This window comes from Lygodium microphyllum, chromosome 29, assembly GCF_053477565.2.
Source record: "Lygodium microphyllum isolate KBCC chromosome 29, Lygodium_microphyllum_v1.1.10, whole genome shotgun sequence".
Taxonomy (NCBI): Eukaryota; Viridiplantae; Streptophyta; class Polypodiopsida; order Schizaeales; family Lygodiaceae; genus Lygodium; species Lygodium microphyllum.
Window position 1 is genome coordinate 42009927 of NC_141163.1, and position 19266 is coordinate 42029192.

Consider the following 19266-nt stretch of genomic DNA (forward strand, 5'->3'; position numbering starts at 1 on the left):
GTCGCGATAATATTTCCATCACATATCTGCTATTCCCCTTGGGATCAAAGAGTGATTTTATGTAAAATTTACTTTAGCACTTGTATGCAAAATTTTTAATGTCATGATTATGCCATTCATAACCCTTGACTGATTCTTCCTTGTAATTGTTCTATCAACGAACAAGCCATATGCAACTAGGTGCAATTAACTTCCCTTGATACATGCACTTTGCAAGCTCAAGCTTTTGAATACGTGAGATGAAATAATCTATACTCATGCATCATAGTATGGGGCCTAACGTATCTCATATGAGAACCAAAACAAGCATCTATCAATTTGGAAATACATTACTTACGACTAGTGCCGCAGTTGGATTGACAATGTTACCTTCATCTGAAGCTTTGTTGTTGGTTATGGGATTGCCATCCGCACATGACATTCTTTGCTTGGGGCCAATTGTCCGCAAGTAGACTCAAAAGATTAAGAAGGTGGAATAGATTCGAGATGGGGGAGCGTAAGGGAAGATGGCTAAGTCGAGGATCGAGATAGAGGGAATTGAGCTAACTCTCTCCCTTGTAGCCTCTCAGTGGGTAACTCTTCTCTCTCTCTCTCTCTCTCTCTCTCTCTCTCTCTCTCTCTCTCTCTCTCTCTCTCTCTCTCTCTCTCTCTCTCTCTCTCTCTCTCTCTCTCTCTCTCTCTCTCTCTCTCTCTCAAGCTCTCTATCACAATCTCTTGGAGGGGTATCCTTGTCTCTACCTCTCTCTCACAGCCTCTCGGGATCTCCTTATGTCCCTTGTGCCTCCACATGCCTCATATTTATCATGAATTAGAGGAGAGGCTTGTGGCTGAGAAGAGGAGCTCTTTGTGGAGGGGGATCTTGGAAAGATCAGTGATCTGATGATCAGATCATAAATCTAATGGTTCCATTGGCTCCAAAAAGAGGGTAAAACTCCAAGATATTTGGTTAGAAAGCTCTCAGTTCACTCCTTCTTTTCTCTGTTTGAAGTGTTGTTTTCTGTCTCTAGACTGCAATCACGACGTGCGTGATTTCGCAAATCCCTCTCTTTATTTTTTCTTTTTATAAAATCTCCAAAACTAACTAGAACATCACTTGTCTTTTCTTTTAAATGACATCCAGTTCTAGAAATCTCATATCTTTTTAGGATAATATCTAAAATATCTAGAACATACTAGTTTTGATCGAAATCTAATATTTTTGGACCATCCTAACTATACACATTAATATTAGTGATTAATATAGCTCATAAGTCTAGTTCACGTTGTAACTTCCGTGAAGGGTGGCTACGGTCCTTTTCAATCCAAGAAAAATATCAGATTTACGACTCTCGATTTTTCTAAATAAAATATTTTTAATTAAATAAAAATTATTAGTTATTAATGTTAGTTAGTTTTTACCTTAGTTAGTCTTTAGTTAGTGACCTTACTAACTTATTAATTGACTAACTAATTTTCGAACTAACCAACTAACTTTTAATTGCATGGAAATATTACATTGCCACACATCCAAACATTGCCTATGTACTGGGAGTTGTTAACAGGTATTTGAAAAACCTTAGCAATAAGCATTGGGAGGCAATAAAGAGTATCATGAGATACTTGAATGGTGCTAGGTCTATGTGCATATGCTTTGGAGAAAATGATGTATTTGTGCTTGGATATGTAGATTCTAATTTTGCAGGGAGTGTAGTTTTTTCTTCACTGTCATAAAGGGTGTAGTCTCTTGGGTCCCTCAATTGTAGCCATGCATGGAGAAGAAGAAAAAAAGAAAAAAATGGGAGGAGAGAGAAGAAAGAGAGAGAGAGAGAGAAGAAGAAGAATAAGAACAAGAAGAAAGAGGAAAATAGGAAGAGAGATGGGAAAAAAGAGGAAAGAGAAAAGTCTTTTTTAAATTTAAATATTTTTTGAGAGAGGGGGAGAGGGAGAGAGAAAAAGAAGATATGCGGAAGAGATAGAGAGAGAGAGAGAGAGGAGAAGAAGAGAGGGAATATGAACATAAAGAGAGAGAATTATATATAGGAAAAAGATAAGATTTACATACTTTAAAAGAGATTAAGGGGAGAAAAGAAAGTGAAAGAAAAAGGAGGAGGAGGAGGAGGAGGAGAGAGGGGGAACATGGAGAGAGAATTATAGAGAGAGAAAATATAAAATTTAAAAAGATAGAGAGAAAAAAATAGAGGAGAGAGAGAAGAAAATCACAGAGAAAAGAAAAGGAGAGAAAAGAAAATTTTTAAAAAGAGAATGAAGAGAGAGAGAGAAGAAGAAAAAAAGGAAAAAGAGGAGAGGGAGAGAGAAGGAAAAGAGAGGAGAGAGGGGGGAGAGAGAAAGAGAGAGAGAGAGAGAGTGTGTGTGTGTGTGTAAAGAAAAAAATTAGAATCAAATAGGGAAAAGAGGAGAGAGAAAGATGAGAAATGGATCGCACGGCAACTTCGCTTGCCGCTTCGGGGCAACGAAGTGGCCTAGCATTCCGTACGTGCAAAGCGTGCACGGAACGCTAGTGTAGTATTACATGCACATGCACATGAGAGAGCACCTTTCATTGTACCACATATTGGCATATTTTGTGGCTTGTTAGGAATCCCAAGTTGAGAATGTGAGATGGACGGGTGACTTTAAGGATCATTGACCTTAGGCTCCTATAGCTCCTAGGTTCAAGGATCATCATTAAGAGAGTAAGGTGGATGGGTGAATTTGAGGGTCCTTGACCTAAGGTTCCTATAGCTCTTGGGTCTCTAAGAACAAACTAGCATCCAATTAGGAAAGATTACTTTGCAATTGAACCTAATTGAGAGTGGGTTACCACTATTTTTTGTCCAAAGAGAGTGAGAGTCAAGGGGAGTAGAGAAATCGACCCTTTTCCCTCAACATAATCTCACTTCAGCTTCCTAAAATAGTGCTTAGTCAAGTCTTAAGACATTGGCCCTAGGTAGTCTGTTAAAATATTAAGAGACATTTATATACAAAAAATTTTCCCTCTTCTCCCAAACAATCATGGGCCTTGGGTAGTTCATGTACCCAACAATCCAAAAAACCTTAGAGCATGTTGTCACTATAAATCCTAAATGAAAATTTCCATGATATTGAATATTCTATGTCTTTTATGCTCCATCCACATAATTTCGAAGTTGATGCCTACTAGTAGTTGAAGTCCTCAAATGTGAACCATGCCAATGCACAAACACTTTAGATTCCCCTAAGAAGTGCACAAGTCCCTACTCAGTGCACAATGCATAATACACATGAATACAAGCACTAGCACAGACTGCCTTTATGCACAAAAACAAATGCACGCTTATCCACTTGCTAGTTATCCCTTTTTCTCTCACTCAACCACACACCTCGTTCTCAAGGGGGAGCCAAGGGAAGCAAGGAAGTAAAAACATGCACCTTGCAATGCACTAACATACACCCTCACAACATGTAGGTAACCCAATATGGTAGTTTCTTGCATCTAGCTTAAAATGACATCATCACTAACCTACAACCCATTGTTATGCTGCATTAGTCTCCCACCAATGCACTACACAGTGCATTAATACACAAAGTAGCGCACAGTGCACAGTACACATTGCACATGTACATGTACATACAGGCACATAATGCACATACCCATCAGGCATGTCCATTTGCACTCATCACCCTCATCTATTATACACATTATGTACCACATCCCACACTGAAGCTTCTAGCATCCTCTAGACCACCCAGTGCACACCACTCATAGTGCACAATGCACATGCACCCATCAGTATAAAAACCCTATTAATTCAATTGCATTGCATGTAGGTTTAATATACACCACCCTTAGGATATCTTAACTGTTAACCATCAGACGAATAAGGTGGAAAATCTGGAAAAGCTAAAGTAGAAGACAAAGGCCAAGGCAAAGTGAAACAGAAGATGAAGGCGCGCCAAGAAAAATCTAGAAACACAAGAAGCATAGAAAAGTCCTAAATAAGGGAAAAGGCACACAAGGAAAAACGCAAGTCAATACTTTTGTAAAAGAGTGCAAGCGCATCGTGATTTAATTTAAGGAGCACCGGGCTCTCACCCGTGCAATTTATAAATATAGACGGGCGGTGGAAAGGAAGCTAGTAAGATAGAAGGACAATGGGAAAAAGGGCCTAGGCCACGGCCGGCCATGTAAAAAAGGGGATAAGGGGATGACCACCCAAAAGGGATTTAGGGTTTTGAATATAAAGTTGAAAAGTGAATGAGAAGCTCATTCTTGTGTGTGGCCAAAAGTGGGTCTCCTCTTCTTCCTCTTCTTCTTCTTGCTTGCTTGAGCTTGTGCTTGAGGGAGGGAGTGAGAGTGTGAGAGAGTGAGTGTGTGAGGGTGAGGGACCGGGGAGGAGAAGCTCTCCATCTTCCCCTCTCTTCTTCTCTTCTCTTCTCTTCTCTTCTCTTGCTCATGGCTATGGAGCTTGGAGCATGGAGCTAGAGAACGGAGCTTGCTTGAAGCTTACACTTGGATCGTGGAGCTACCGGAGTGCGCGGGAGAGAAGATAACTCGATTGGCATGGAGGTAAGCTCACTACACCCGTAGATATGGATGGCGCGTCGGCTATGTGAGAGGTAGCCATTAGTGCTCAGCTTGGAACGCTTGAAGCAATAAGCGGTCCGTGGGTCTTGGCAGTTGAGCGAAAGCTCCCACATTTTGGTTCCATTGCCAGGACCAAGGGATTCAAGCCTTGAGCGCTTGCGCACTTCGAATCGAGCATTGGAGTAGGGTTTTCCCTGAACCGGTGCTTAAGGTAGATAGATAGGAAACGAGGGAGTTTGAAGAGGTATTTGATCTCCTTAGCAAGTAGGTTTTTGTTGTTTTAGACTTGGGAAAGTATGATGGAGTAGTGTAGGTGTTTTCTTTATGATTTTTTCTTGCATTTAGGAAGGATAGGAACAAAACATTGGAGCAAATAGTAGGGTTTTCTGTTGCTGTATAATAGGTTGAAACAGGGAAAAGAAGGGATAAAAATAAAATTTTGGGTTAAATGTTAGTAAGGGAGGCAAGACTAAGGTGAGTACATGCTTGGGCAGGGTGATAAGGGGCCAGGAGTGGCAAGAAGGGCCACATTGTACATTGCAAGGTTTCAAGAGAGCAGGAGAGAGGGAGAAAGCTTTTTCGCGTAGATCCGCTTCGGTCTGGCCATCCGAGAGTTATTTGCCCAGCCCAGGTAATTCTACACCTTCCCCTACATGAGTAGGTTGGATCTGGAGCTGCTCGACCAGTGGGAAGGCCTCCAACGCTCGGTGCGGTGAATTTTGTGAAGCCCAGAAAAAAAACGCGCCGCGCTCGACGTGTCCGAGTGACGGAGATTCTAGGCTGAGTCCCAGAATCAGCCCTCAGACCCCGCTCGGCCATTCGGCCCTTGGCCCACTACCACTCGGACCACTTGACTCAGCCCACTCAACTCGGACACCCATCACTCGGCCCGTCCGAATTTGACATTTAGACCAACTTCAAAATTTAGCCTCGGCCCACCTGAGTCGGCCCTCGGCCCACTCGGCACTCGAACAACCAGACTCGGACTGGCCGAATTTGACATTTGGACCAACTACATTCGGCCCTTTCCACTCGGCCCTCAGACGGTCTGAATCGGACACTCGGCCCCTATAATTTGGACCTGTTGGGCTGAATTTAGATTTTTTCAAATTGTAACTTGTATACCCTGAAACTGACCGAGAGACCATATAGAGCCAAAACCATATCATAGATCGATCACTGGGCTGAAACTTAGAGCAAGTAGTTCAAAATTTGGCTATAAATGGTCCTTCAAATCGCGCATGGTTTTTATCGTAACGGCCCTGCGGGTTGGGGGGACTGCTCCCCCCCAAACCCTCGCAGAGGGGGCTCTGCCCCCTCCGCACCTCCCCCGAGTAGGTTGGAGAGAAAACACGCGCCGTGCCCTTACCCGAACAGAGACAAACAGAGACCCTAGAACCTCAATGGGCCCATCTAGCCAACAAGGGCAAAAAGGTCACACTGCAAAAACACATACGTGTTGCATTCAGATTGCATCTAGTCAAAGCGAAAAGCAACAACATCAAGCTACAATAGCGAGAATGACTAGATATGACAGTCCTGACGATAGATGCTCCTTGAATAGCACTGCACTGACGATCCAAGACACCAGTGGAGAATCCACATCTAGTCGTGCAGTTGGGGACTCAAGGGCATTTGTCAGAAGGCTTAAATTTACAAGCCAAGACGCGGAAGATGAAGACATAGTACCACCTGCTTATCTTAGGGTCAAACTCACCGCGAAAAGAGAGCATACTATCTACTCTGATTGATGAAGGAGCAGATTTCAATATCTTGACCTATAAAGCATGGACCCTACTAGGCCAACCAGAGCTCACACCGACTAATGCAACTCTTAGCCCTTATGGGGGACCCCCACAAGCACTCATAGGAAAGTGTAAAATCCTTGCGACAATTGAAATTGAAAGCTTGCCTATCCTATTTCACGTTTCTCCAAATAGTGCTAATTACGGGAAGGGAACCCTCCTTGGAAGACCCTTCAAAAGGGCAACCAAGTGTGAGGCGGACTATGTAGCATAGAGGATACACCTGGCACTACCGGGAGTGAGGATAGTCACAACCTTTAGCAAGGGTGACCTCATCGAACCTCAAGGGAAAGGCAAGGAAGGTGCTGACATAACAGTCAAGCCTACTAACGAGAGCAATGACTTGTTGGAAGAGTTGATACAAGCACATGTCGAACAATGAGAACCAATGAGTGAGGCCATGCCTGAAACAAGAAGGTCAAGAGACAATGCCAAGGACGAGCTTTGGACTTACAAATATCGTAGAAGACCCCAAAAGAAGCCCAAGCCTTATAGACAAAGGCATCGATGGAGAGCCAATACAACGTCGAGATGGATATCCAAAGCATTGCTACATGCTCAAGGGTATTATGCAGGTAACCGATGGATTTGGGTACCAAAACCCCCTGCTAAACCACCTCTATCAGCTGAAGGCCAGATTGCATCAAAAGCAATGAAGCACAGGAGGAAATCTAAGAGAAACTCCAGGTCTCGAGGCAAGAAACCAAACATGAGTGTTCGAAAGAAAGAGCCTCAACCTAGCATGCTTAATAAGTAGATATCATATGTAACCATTAAGCGTGCACAAAGACCACTAGTGCTCAAGGAGCTTTTGACTTCCCAAGAGGATAATGAGCACCAGAGGCACAATGCTACTCGTGAGAAGGTTGATTGCTCAACAAAGAAAATGGCACAATCGTCTAATAGCCTCAAGCAAATCATTCAGCCAGTGCCACGTCCACCTAAGAGTCCTAGATCTCCTACACCCTCTTTTCCCAAACAGACACAAGAAGCACAACAGCAGTCGTCAAGGGTGGCTGCTTAATCCCAATCTCTATCTCCATCTAAGCTTCCAAATGTCCAAGAGGTGGGACAGGACACCATCCGTAGCTCTCGACTCAAGGATATGCCTGTGCAACCTAATGTGACTAGATCTCGATCTACACAAGCGAATGCTCAAAGGGCAACAAAAGACATGACCACTTTTGATCACCCTAGGGACTTGACACTGCAATCTACTAGCAGTAGCCAGTCCACTGAAATAGCTGCTACTACTTCCAATCAGGGATCACAGCAATCACAGCCCTTGACCGTGACAATGCCCCTTGCGGAACGTGTCCTTAGTAGTTCACCTGTGGAGGAGGTGTCAGAACCAACTTCCTTAACAACTCTAGCACTTCCAAAGTGCCTAAAGCGCCTAAAGCCTAGGTGGAGGAGGTATCGGAACCAACTTCCTTAACAACTCTAGCACTTCCAAAGCGCCTAAAGCCTAGGCTGGAGGAGTTAAACAAAAGGGAATTGGCTGAAGAGCTAGACTCTCCAAAAAGAGAGGCAGTTGTACCCTCACAACCTAGCAAGGCTATTCAGCAGGCCGCGGCTATGCCCCATGAGGACACACTAGAGAAAGAGAATGCTGAGGCCCAACTAAGCACATCAACGGCTGACCTAGTTCAGGGTCTTGAGTCGTTAAGTTATGCACCTTCACTGACCAAGAAAAAGAGGAGAAAACAGTGAAAACAACAACAGTTACAGGTGGTTGTGGACCCCAAGAACATTGAGACCAAGAGCACTGAAGAGCTGACAAATAAAGCATCGAGTCCATCCACCAATGGACCCATTGATGTCTCTCCTAATAGCGGTGAAACCTCAGACACATCCGTGTGCTTTGAAAAATCAAAGCAGCCATTACCATCAATGGTTTCTTTCAACACTCAATCCACCGACAATAGAACTTGCATTGACCAATCAAGAGTGGATACAACGCTGTCACAACAGGGTGACAAATTTATACCAGTCACATCCAAGGAGAACCATGACGCAATAACAAAGCCTCAGGAGAAATATGGAAACCTCGAGAGCATAAGAAATCCTAGCGTTGACAAATCTTGCTCATTTAGGCCTGAGCCCCCAGCTATGCTAAAGCCTAGGCAAACTCCTAGAACCTTGCATGAGACAGCAACCGAGCAAGCCCTCGTTGAACATAGAAGTGTCGCAGAATGCTTAACTGAGTTGGATGCTAAGCTTAAGGTGTTGGCACGTGTCTACGTCCTTGCGGACATGGGCGCATTCCCTAAGGAGCAGCTTGGAGAATACTTGCCATTTTTCCTATCCTGGGAAGAGCAAGAACATCTTAACGAGCACTATGATAGGCTCCTGCATGAACACATGCGACTCATCTATGACGAGGAAGCCGACGAACTACGCTTAACTGTAACATTCAATAATGTACTTTGCCAATCAAATCTCTTAGAGATAGAGCAACTAAAGCGACAATCAAAGGGTCGAAGTCAATTTGAAAAATGTTGGTTTGAAAACCGTGTTGCAATGGCCGAACTAGGAGCCCAGATTATGACAGTCTCAGAGGAGTGATTGGCCAAATGGCGGTATAAAAGAGACCCAACCTATGTGGCACCAACTTCCTTTCGAGTGATAACCGCCATTCGGGGTACGGACTTAGCTGGAACTAGCCAAGAGAACTCTCTGGCTGATAAGGTTCTCACTGAGGAGGAGCTGCATGTTGCAAGTAGACTTGGACAAGGTTCTATGCTACTCAATGTTGCAAAATATCTATCAGTATTGAGTAAGCTGCCACGAGTACTAGATGCGTGTGCCACACTTCAGTACAATACGGAGTTCTACAATTGGCTTTTATCCTCGTGAAGTGACATGGATTCATAAATATGTATATAAATAAACAATGATTTTCATGTGACCCTGTATAGACAATATCAACACACACAAGCAATGATAGTCAAGCGCAAGGAGAAGAGTTGGGTTTGACAAGCTGAGCTCCTCAGGTCCTCTCACCACACATTGAGAAGTCGTGTGACCATTCCTGCCTCTAGGAGGAGGGCATGCAACCCTCATTATTGCCATAGGAAGCCTTGACCAACATCTCTGATGGTGTAGATGGGGCACTGTCCCTTTCTATACACCTTTTCCCTTTTTCGGACTATCCTTCCAGGGATGAGCCCTGCTCCACTCCATGACAACCACTCTGTGCAACTTAGCGTAAGCCAAAATCTGCTAACGAATGGAGGCAAAATGAACATCATCATGGGGGCTATCCCTCTACAATAAACACTGCATGCCTCACCTCTCCCCTCCTCATCATATGCGCTTGATAACCCACTATATAATCCCTTCCATGCAAATAGTTTTATCCTGCCTCAAGGCCTAATCCTTGGTTCGCATTTTGCAGGTCCCCCTACGGTAGCCGACATGGAACACCTAGTGCAGTTGGCTTGCAAGGACGCTATCCGCCATCGAAGGGAGCATGTAGCAAAAGCGCATCTGCCAAAGCGCTACGTATCTACCCTTAAAAGGTATGCAAAGAAACGAGGCCCCAAGCGACACCGGCCCGGACGTAGGCCAAAAGATCCCCAGGCCAGGGGAATAGAAGCTCAAGGGAGTACACGGGGCATGGCAACACCGGTTGTGCGGGCCCCCACCAGACACTCGGGCACCAGGTGCTCAAAAGAGAAGAGGGTAGCTTGAGACAAGCAAGAATTTGATGCATTGTTCAAAAGCATTCTGGAAACAGTTGCGGCCAGGGAATACACCATCCAGGTCCTAGCCGACATTTTTCCCGCCCAGCCTCACAGGAGCCCCTCACCAGCACAGCCTCAGTCGCCCGACCACCTAGACTCGCCCTGCCTCGTACAAATAGAGTAGCCCCATGTTGTATAAAAGGCGTATCAAATGCTACCTGGCCATGACTTTTTGTCTTTAAATGGTTAAGTGTTGACATGTTCCCCCATTGTACAAACTTTTCATATCTGCGTTTAATATATTTAACGTCTTTAGCAAAAGAAAAAGCTAAGCAAGCGCAAATGATAAGTATCTAAGTCAACACCATGGAATTCAGATAAGTGATGTCTCCTTACATTGCACTGGTTTATTATAGTTGCGGCATATACCGTGCATGTACTCTCATGAAGTGACAAGTGGATGCAGGGTGATACAGGTCTTTGTGCGAAAGTGTTCAATGCCCAAGTCACCGCAAGACCACCGACCCCACAAAGAGCCGCAACAAAGCCACGCTGCCGAAAGTAAAAATCACCCTTGCCGACCATCCACATCGCATGGCCCAAAGCATAGTCATGGGCTACGCTCTCTTTCTGGGTCAATCTCTACAGTTGACTCACGGCAGTTGTTACCTCAATTGTTCCGACATCGCGTGTCGCAAAGAGGTTTGCAATATCTCAAGTGTATCTCCCGATCTCAACAACTGCTTCTCTAACAACGAGGCTAGGGCACAATCATCACTATAATATCCATTTCCTGAGCCTTCGAAGCTTGACATTTCCCAACCCATTGAAAGGATAATAGCCTCAACATATTTCAATGGTTGTACTCAAGCAAGTCCAAAAAAAAAGGGGAGACGAGAAAGAAAGAAAGAAAGAAAAAAGCATAAGAAAAAGAAAACAGAAAAGGAAAAAAGAAAAGAAAAGAACGAAAATATAAGAAGCACCCACGATCACAGCACATCACCTAGGGGTCCTCAAATTAGGTACGTCCAGTGACCTTGGTCGGTTGGCTCTGTCCCTAGTCCCCTAGCCCTTTAGCATCACCCACAATTGTTCAGGGCACATCAAGGGCAGGACATACCTAGGGAGCTTGTCTCGCCTATGGTTAGACCTGTCACCCTGACCCATTCGCACGATTCCCTCTTGCACTTTGCCTTAATACCATTGCAATCAATTGTGGTAACCACCGCACGAATGGCCATGAAAAGTACACCATCCTCATCAAGCAAGTTCAATAGCTCCCAGCTACCAAAACTGCGGTGTCCTTGTGTTCAATTATGCTACGTCGTGCAATCACAACGCAAAGGATGTCTCATACACCTTCATGTGTCCTTCTTCTCAACATGGACAACTTTGCTTCATCCACACATTGTTACGAGAAACCAACCCGCGATCTTCTAACTACGTAATATCTAAGTATGCACGAGCACTCACGTAATATTTGCAACGAAATATATACACACTCTGGGTTCTCAAGTGCATGACAATACTCTCAGCTTGCTTAGAGTTCGACCTGTCTCCCAAACTAATTGAACTATGTCTTGTGCACGATAGAGAAGACTAGCACTACCCCTAGGGAGAGACCACTTATGAGAGGTTTTCAAATTGCAGGTATTGAAGCCTCCAACGAAAGTGTCGTTCGCTCTTTATCGACACCCAACTCTGAATTCTTATCCTTTAGCATCCTGCAAGCCCGCAAAGAATCGTCATGTGCAGAATCCCCAACAAACCAACACTTGTGCTATGGCCATCAGTGCAATCCCCAACAAAGAATAGCCCTACCACCAACTCCAACAACCCTTCCACCAGCCACCTAGGCCACCAATGTGCCCCCAAAGACCTTCCTCCACACCACCACCAACACTCCTCCATGGCAACCGCATGCATCCTTGCCACCCACGTCTTCGGTGCATGCTAAAGCCTACTACCTACGACGGTGAGTCCCATGGGACTGGCACTCGTCTAGGAGGGGGGTAATGTTAACCGTCAGACAAATAAGGTGGAAAATCTGGAAAAGCTAAAGCAGAAGACAAAGGCCAAGGCAAAGTGAAACGGAACACCAAAAAGGCGCGCCAAGAAAAATCTAGAAACATGAGGAGCGCAGAAAAGTCCTAAATAAGGGAAAATGCGCACAAGGAAAAACGCAAGTCAATACTTTTGTAAAAGAGCGCAAGCGCATCGTGATTTAATTTAAGGAGCGCTGGGCTCTCACCCGTGCAATTTCTAAATATAGACGAGCGTTGTAAAGCAAGCTAGGAAGATAGAAGGACAATGGGAAAAAGGGCATGTCGGCCATGTAAAAAAGGGGATAAGGGGATGACCGCCCAAAAGGGATTTAGGGTTTTGTATATAAAGTTGAAAAGTGAATGAAAAGCTCATTCTTGTGTGTGGCCAAAAGTGGGTCTCCTCTTCTTCTTCTTCTTGCTTGCTTGAGCTTGTGCTTGAGGGAGGGAGTGTGGGAGTGTGAGGGAGTGAGTGTGTGAGGGTGAGGGACCGGGGAGGAGAAGCTCTCCATCTTCCCCTCTCTTCTTCTCTTCTCTTATTTTCTCTTGTCTTGCTCACGGCTATGGAGCTTGGAGCGGGGAGCTAGAGGACAGAGCTTGCTTGAAACTTGCACTTGGATTGTGAAGCTACCGGAGTGCGTGGGAGAGGAGGTAGCTCGATCGGCATGGAGGTAAGCTCACTACACCCGTAGATATGGAGGGCGCGTCGGCTATGTGAGAGGTAGCCATTAGTGCTCGGCTTGGAACGCTTGAAGCAATAAGCGGTCCGTGGGTCTTGGTGGTTGAGCGAAAGCTCCCACATTGACCTGCACCATCACATTGCACTACATAGTGCACTAGTGCACGGATGAGTGCATAGTGCACAATGCATGGTGCCTAATGCATATGTGCACACAAGCACACATACACCTCATATCCAACCTACCTAGTGCACACCCATATCATGTTACCTATCCACACATACCACATGCTAGTGCACTAACCCATCACCTCATTGCACATTGCATGATGCACACATACACATGGACTAGCATACAATGCATAGCACACGATGCATGGTACACATGTACAACACACCATATCTAGGTTCATGCACCTAATAAACCCCACCTTAGACCAACCTAGAAAATCCTTAGACCATAATCACACATAGAACATTGTACCTAATCACTCTTTGGGAGGTGGGGGGAGGGGAGGAGGTACTCATAAATATGTAAGTATATAATGTGGATTCAAAAGAGGGGATTTTTAAAATGCATTTTTTACATATATAGAAGGGTACCACATAAAGGGGTTATTCATAGATGATTGAATAGAAAAGGGATGTGATTTATTTAGGAAATTTTAAAAAATAAAGGTATTTTCAAATAGGTCTCAAATGCATGTGATATAGGGGCTTTATATATACTAAACCCCCCCTAAGTAATCACTTAGGTTCATCCAACGCACATGCACATATGCATAGTGCACATGTGCACATGTATGCCCACTATCCACATTCTCTTTTCGTGTCATGCTACGAGCATTTCATGAGTGCACTTAGAGCATACGAGTGTTCTTGATCTTTGCACATCACAAAATTACACAAGCATTAAATACATTGTAATTCAATTCTCAGAGTTAACTTAGCATACTTTTCTGTTCACTACACACATGGGTTTTATTTTAAATCTTTGTAAGAGAAAAGCCAATTTAATTATGGAAATTTGGGCCTTGTATACAGAAAATTCAATTCTCCTCAACAATAAAGATTAAGATGAAATGCCTATAGGAAAATGTGACCAACACAAGATAGTAGTTGAAGAAAAATTGGAGGGTCATTAAAACCACCTGGATGAGAAAACTCATAGTGAGGATATTGAGAACATGTGGAAGAAATTGGCTGAAGAGAGGATGTTATGGCAGGAACATCAAGAAGAGACTGCGAGGATGGCTATTGTTTCCATTAGAAAGGAACTTAAAGATGAGAAAAGATCAAAACAAAGGCTGGAGATACATTATAGAAATGTTGCAAAAGAGCTTCAGCATGTGCAGAAATCTCTGAGAGAAGCTCTGGTAGATGTTGAGAGGGAAAGGGAAGAACGAAAAATGCTTCAAATGGCAGAGGTCTGGAGAGAAGAAAGAGTACATATGAAATTGATGGAGGCAAAATTGGAGCTGGAGGAAAAGAATTGTGCACTTGAAAAATTAAGGGCTTTTATTAAAGCTAGAAGAGCAACAAACTCAAAGGTCAAAGGGATCAATTGTTAGGAGAGTATCTACAAGAAGATGCAAGAAATCTAGCTTTGAATCAGAAAATGTCTGCTACATACTTTCTAGAAGAGCCTCAAATTTCAGTTAATTCTACTGAATCCCATAACAGCAGTGATTGTATAGCAAATGATCATATTGCACATGGAAATGGTGACGAGTACTCGTCATCCAGTAAGGATGATGAGAGAGGGGAATTCTATTTGGGAAACTTTGCTACATTTGGAAATGTGGGCCAGTCTCTCCTAGAGTTGGAGAAGAGGGACAGAAAGACAAATAAGCAGAGAAACATGGACTTGAGGGCACAGGGATCAAACAAATTTTGAGAGTTGCAAGAGAAAGGAACGGTCAGAGTTGATAAGAGAAAAATGTTCTCATATTTCTATTATTCTTTTGCCTTGGTGAACTAGGTATTTTGCTTAGGTTTGATGTTGTGGTGGGTGTGATAGTGTAGGGCATTATATATTTTCTTTTTTGTTTTTTAGCCTTATGTGTTTCTGGTACCCCTATCAAGGAATTTTATTGTAATCCTCTAAGTAAGAGAGAATTTCCACAAAAGTAAAACTAATGTATGACAACAAAGACAAGGATTTTGTTTTGTTTGTTGAAGATTTCAAGACCGCATGTGAGATCTAAAGGAAAACAAGTGATTTAAGATTTTTGGTAACAAAGTGCAAGGAGTAGCTAGAAAATGCCTACATGGCCCAAAAAGGTACAAAGAAGCCCATGGAGCCAATGGATTGCAAAGCCATAAGTTAACATTGATCTAGAAGTTCACAAAGATAGATGTTGCTGATATGGTTTCGAGGAAGCTACTTCGCTATTTGCAAAGAGAGAAAGTGTGGAACATTTCATTCTATCTTTGCATTTATGATGCGTGACACAATACATTATTGAGCTATACATGCCATATGTTTAATTGTCATCATGGGCGTAAGTTTAAATCCAAGCTTATTTATATAACATTAATCTAATTTTTGTGTTAATTCTATTTGACTCATTGCAATGAAATAATAGATCAGGATTCAATGTCAAATAAGTTTATGCTTGCTCACTTGGAGGAAGAGTTTGGGACTGGCTAGAGCCATAAGCAAGTCTTAAGCAGCATGACTCTCCTGCTATAGGACAAACAAAAGTATACACAATATGTTTGCGTTAATTAAAGTTTGGTTTCTTGAGTTGAATTGATCAATGAAAGTTGAGGGAGGGAAATCTTGAGAGAAAATATAGAAATTATGAAAATGATCGAAACGCAATAATTGAGTAAAGAATGCAATAAACACAAAAGTGCACAACAAAAATTGAGGAGAAAAAGAGGTCTAATGAATGAATGTTGTTAATTAACGAAAGTGAGTATGGTCAAAGACAAAGCAACAGAAGTAGTTGCATTGTGACGACCATCAAATAAGATGAATCCTGAAATTGACCCATGGATCTAATCTATAAGATAGTGAACATAAACGTACAATATACACTACTCCATTCAGTAAACAAAATAAATGATTCCTTACTTTTCAATGGACGAAGTTTACTTCAATTGCTATATCCTTATTTTCTCCCACTAACCTTGACCAACATGACATTGAGCCCTATGGGAATGAAACCCCTATCGACCTTTAAAGGTCATCACCATGGGCTCATTCTACACTATCAATGGAATGATCATTAATCAATTCAACATCCATATTGTCCCGAATGACTTCTTTGAGCTCGTGGGCTAAAATCTGATGATCTACTGCTTTTTGTCATATGGAGAATAATTTTTAACTCCAACTCCAAGAGGTCGTCTTTTTCTTGAGTATCCTCAGTATTACTGTCATTGTCATCTATTGGTGAGCTTGACACTTGTGGCTCCAACGTTGCTCTTGCTTTGACCTCCAATGTCATGTTGTTCTCGTGTTCCACTAATATTGGGATTTGTGTTGTCAAAAATTTGTCATCCTCTAGGATTGATTGGCATGATATTATGGGAAATTTGGACTTACTTTTGGGCCTTCTAAGCTCGTTGGGATTCTAGGTAATATTTCCATAAGGAAAAATGAGAATGAAGCTATTGTTACAAAACTTTTGAGGTTACTTTTTGGTTGAGAGGCCATAAATTAAGCACATAGAGTCCAAAATTATGGGAGCTTGGTGTGCTAGCATCCTCTCATCAATATCTTGCCAATGATATGTTATATGTGATATAGTTTTGAGGTACAATAGATATAGTTATCCATCGATCCTCTTTTTTCAATAGAATGATGACATGGCAATTCATACAAGGTCCCAAAGTGAGTCCAAATCTCCCCTAATTCTTGTAACAATGGCTAGTTGGAGACTTTGGATCTTGGTAAAAAAATGTATGCTCGTACTGCACAAGAAGGATATATGGGCCCTTTGTGGTCTGGAGTTGACGAACCAAAAATCCATGGGCTCAAGTCTCAATGTCACATTTGTGCTTTTGTACTTAGCATGGAACCAATCTAGATAACCTATCACAAAATAGGATGTTTCAAAGAGCAATAAATTGTACATAAACAAATATCGTTTAGCTTATAAATTGTAACTATATGGCCAATATAGCCAAGATCAACATCAATAAGATTTTGATCTTTTGTACTTGTACATGATAGTTGTTGGAAAGATGCAACAATGGAGCAATCTTGCATGAGGCGAAGATTCTCTATCTTGTATATGCAAAATTTTTGTCTATATACCCACATACTACCAAGAGCACGAACTTGTGTGAATATTAGACACGCATATAAAGATGCACATATATTAATTCTAGTGTTATTGAAAAAAGGTATTACCTCTCGATCACACCCAAAACTCAACTCAAGCTACTCTCTGCTCAATGTTTTGTTTGTGTACTCTTTTTTATATGTCAGCTCATCCAACAAAGGATGGAAGGAGGTGGCTCTAGTGTTCTAACTTTTGTTCATGTTCTTCTAATGCACTCAAATTCCTCTTCGTACCATTTCACCAAGCTTACCATACAGTCATAAATCATGAAGATGCTCATATTTTCTCACTCATTTGAATTGAGATGCACCAAAATTTTCTTTCCACATGAAAAAATCAATTGATATTTAGAGCAACTTCATTGAGATTTTATACGAATTCTTTAAGATAGTACATGCACTCTTCATGCAACCATCCTTTGGCCATTGAACCCTCGAGCCTTGCTCTTTTTGTTACCTATAGCTATTCAATATTCCCATAAATCTTTTCACAAAAAACATCCATTAAGGTACTAACAACTCCCGCAACCTCAATCTCATCCACCAAATGAATTAGGACATGCACTTGGATGTCAAAAAATCACATAAGTAAATCTCTCTCCATTAGGCAAAGAAGCTCAATACATTCAAGCTTCTTTTTTGAATGAGTCATGTGTCTATTTCGTTGCTTGTGAACCACCTACCCAAAACCAAAAAGTAACATATTAATCATATACCCTTGCAGCATGGGTCTCAAAGCATTAGACACAAATATTGAATTATACCTAGCCAGCTTGCCTAAGTGATAAACGATATCCTATATATCTTTATGGTAGGCAACCACTAATGTCAAGAGGCAAAATATGATGCATATGTGAAATGTATATGCTTTGAATTGCATGAAAGATAAAAAAACAATGTACTCAACAATGAAAAGAAAAGTTTCACCTTAAGTATATTGTGCCAATCATAGGTCTTAAGAGAAGAAAAAGTGGTATCATCTAATATATTATGATCCTCCATATTATGTAGGTATGTAAGTGGAGTGTATTCGCTTGTTTATCTTCAAGATTTCTTGCTACATTAGAATCCACGGAGCTGGAGTGTACTCAATGTCGTTTCCCCCTCTAAAATACCTGGGCCACAATAATAGTTTAGAGATTTATATCCTCAACTGCTTTCTAGATGCCTTAGTATCCTTTGGGCCAATAAGATGTTTCCAAAGAAAGTTTCCAATGTTCTTGAAAATACACATTGGATCAAGAATATGTGTGATTGTTAAATCTTTCCAATACTTCAAAGAATACCATATGGACAATGAGGGAGCCATCAACCACTTCTCTATGGATTGAAAACATTCTTGGTCCTCACCATCACTCATAACCTTCAACAATGGATCAATGAGTGGACCTTCAATCTACTTATACAAATCAAGTGGAGTTTGACATAGAGAACACTATCGTCTCTAGACTTTGAGAGGAGATTGTTAATAAGGAGAAACTTAGTTGAGAGACACCTACAAAAAAGAGAGTATAAAAATTACACATCAATCATAGTAAATATGAGAGTTGACCACATTAAAAGCAAGAGACGTTAGTAGTATTGTTACATATTCATTGCTCCAAGTATGTTGATTTTGGAGATTAAGCATCAATAAGCTTCATTTTGAAGGTAAGCCTCATTTCCTTCCTAACAATCTTCACCATTTACAAACTAGTCATCAAGGAAATCATTCATACCATCGTCAATGTCCTAATCATCAATGTCTTCGTGGAATGACTACGCATATTGATTTTTGAGCCTTTTGTACATTTGTAGATCATCCTTGCATAGAACCCTTGTACACAATGCATCCTATAACAACATCTAAGTATCAATTGCAAGTTATAGATTGAATGACTTACGTACCATTCTATTATAAACCCATTTGTACATGGTAGCTTCAAGTTTACAAACTCATTAATCGCCTTGTATGTATGTACCATTGTATTATCTAAATAATGCAAGGCATATCACAAGATATATAACAAATATTTAGGCAAACCTCAGAACCACAATTTTTATGTTGCATTCTATTGTGTACTTTTTACAATTGATACTTCCCTAAACACTCCCTTTTGTAAGTGTTGTAAGTGACCTATGTTGTTATAAACCGATCCCAAATTTAACAATTGCTTTATGTATATAATTTTTCTTATTTGCAATGTTTGATTTCGTTATATATCAACAAGA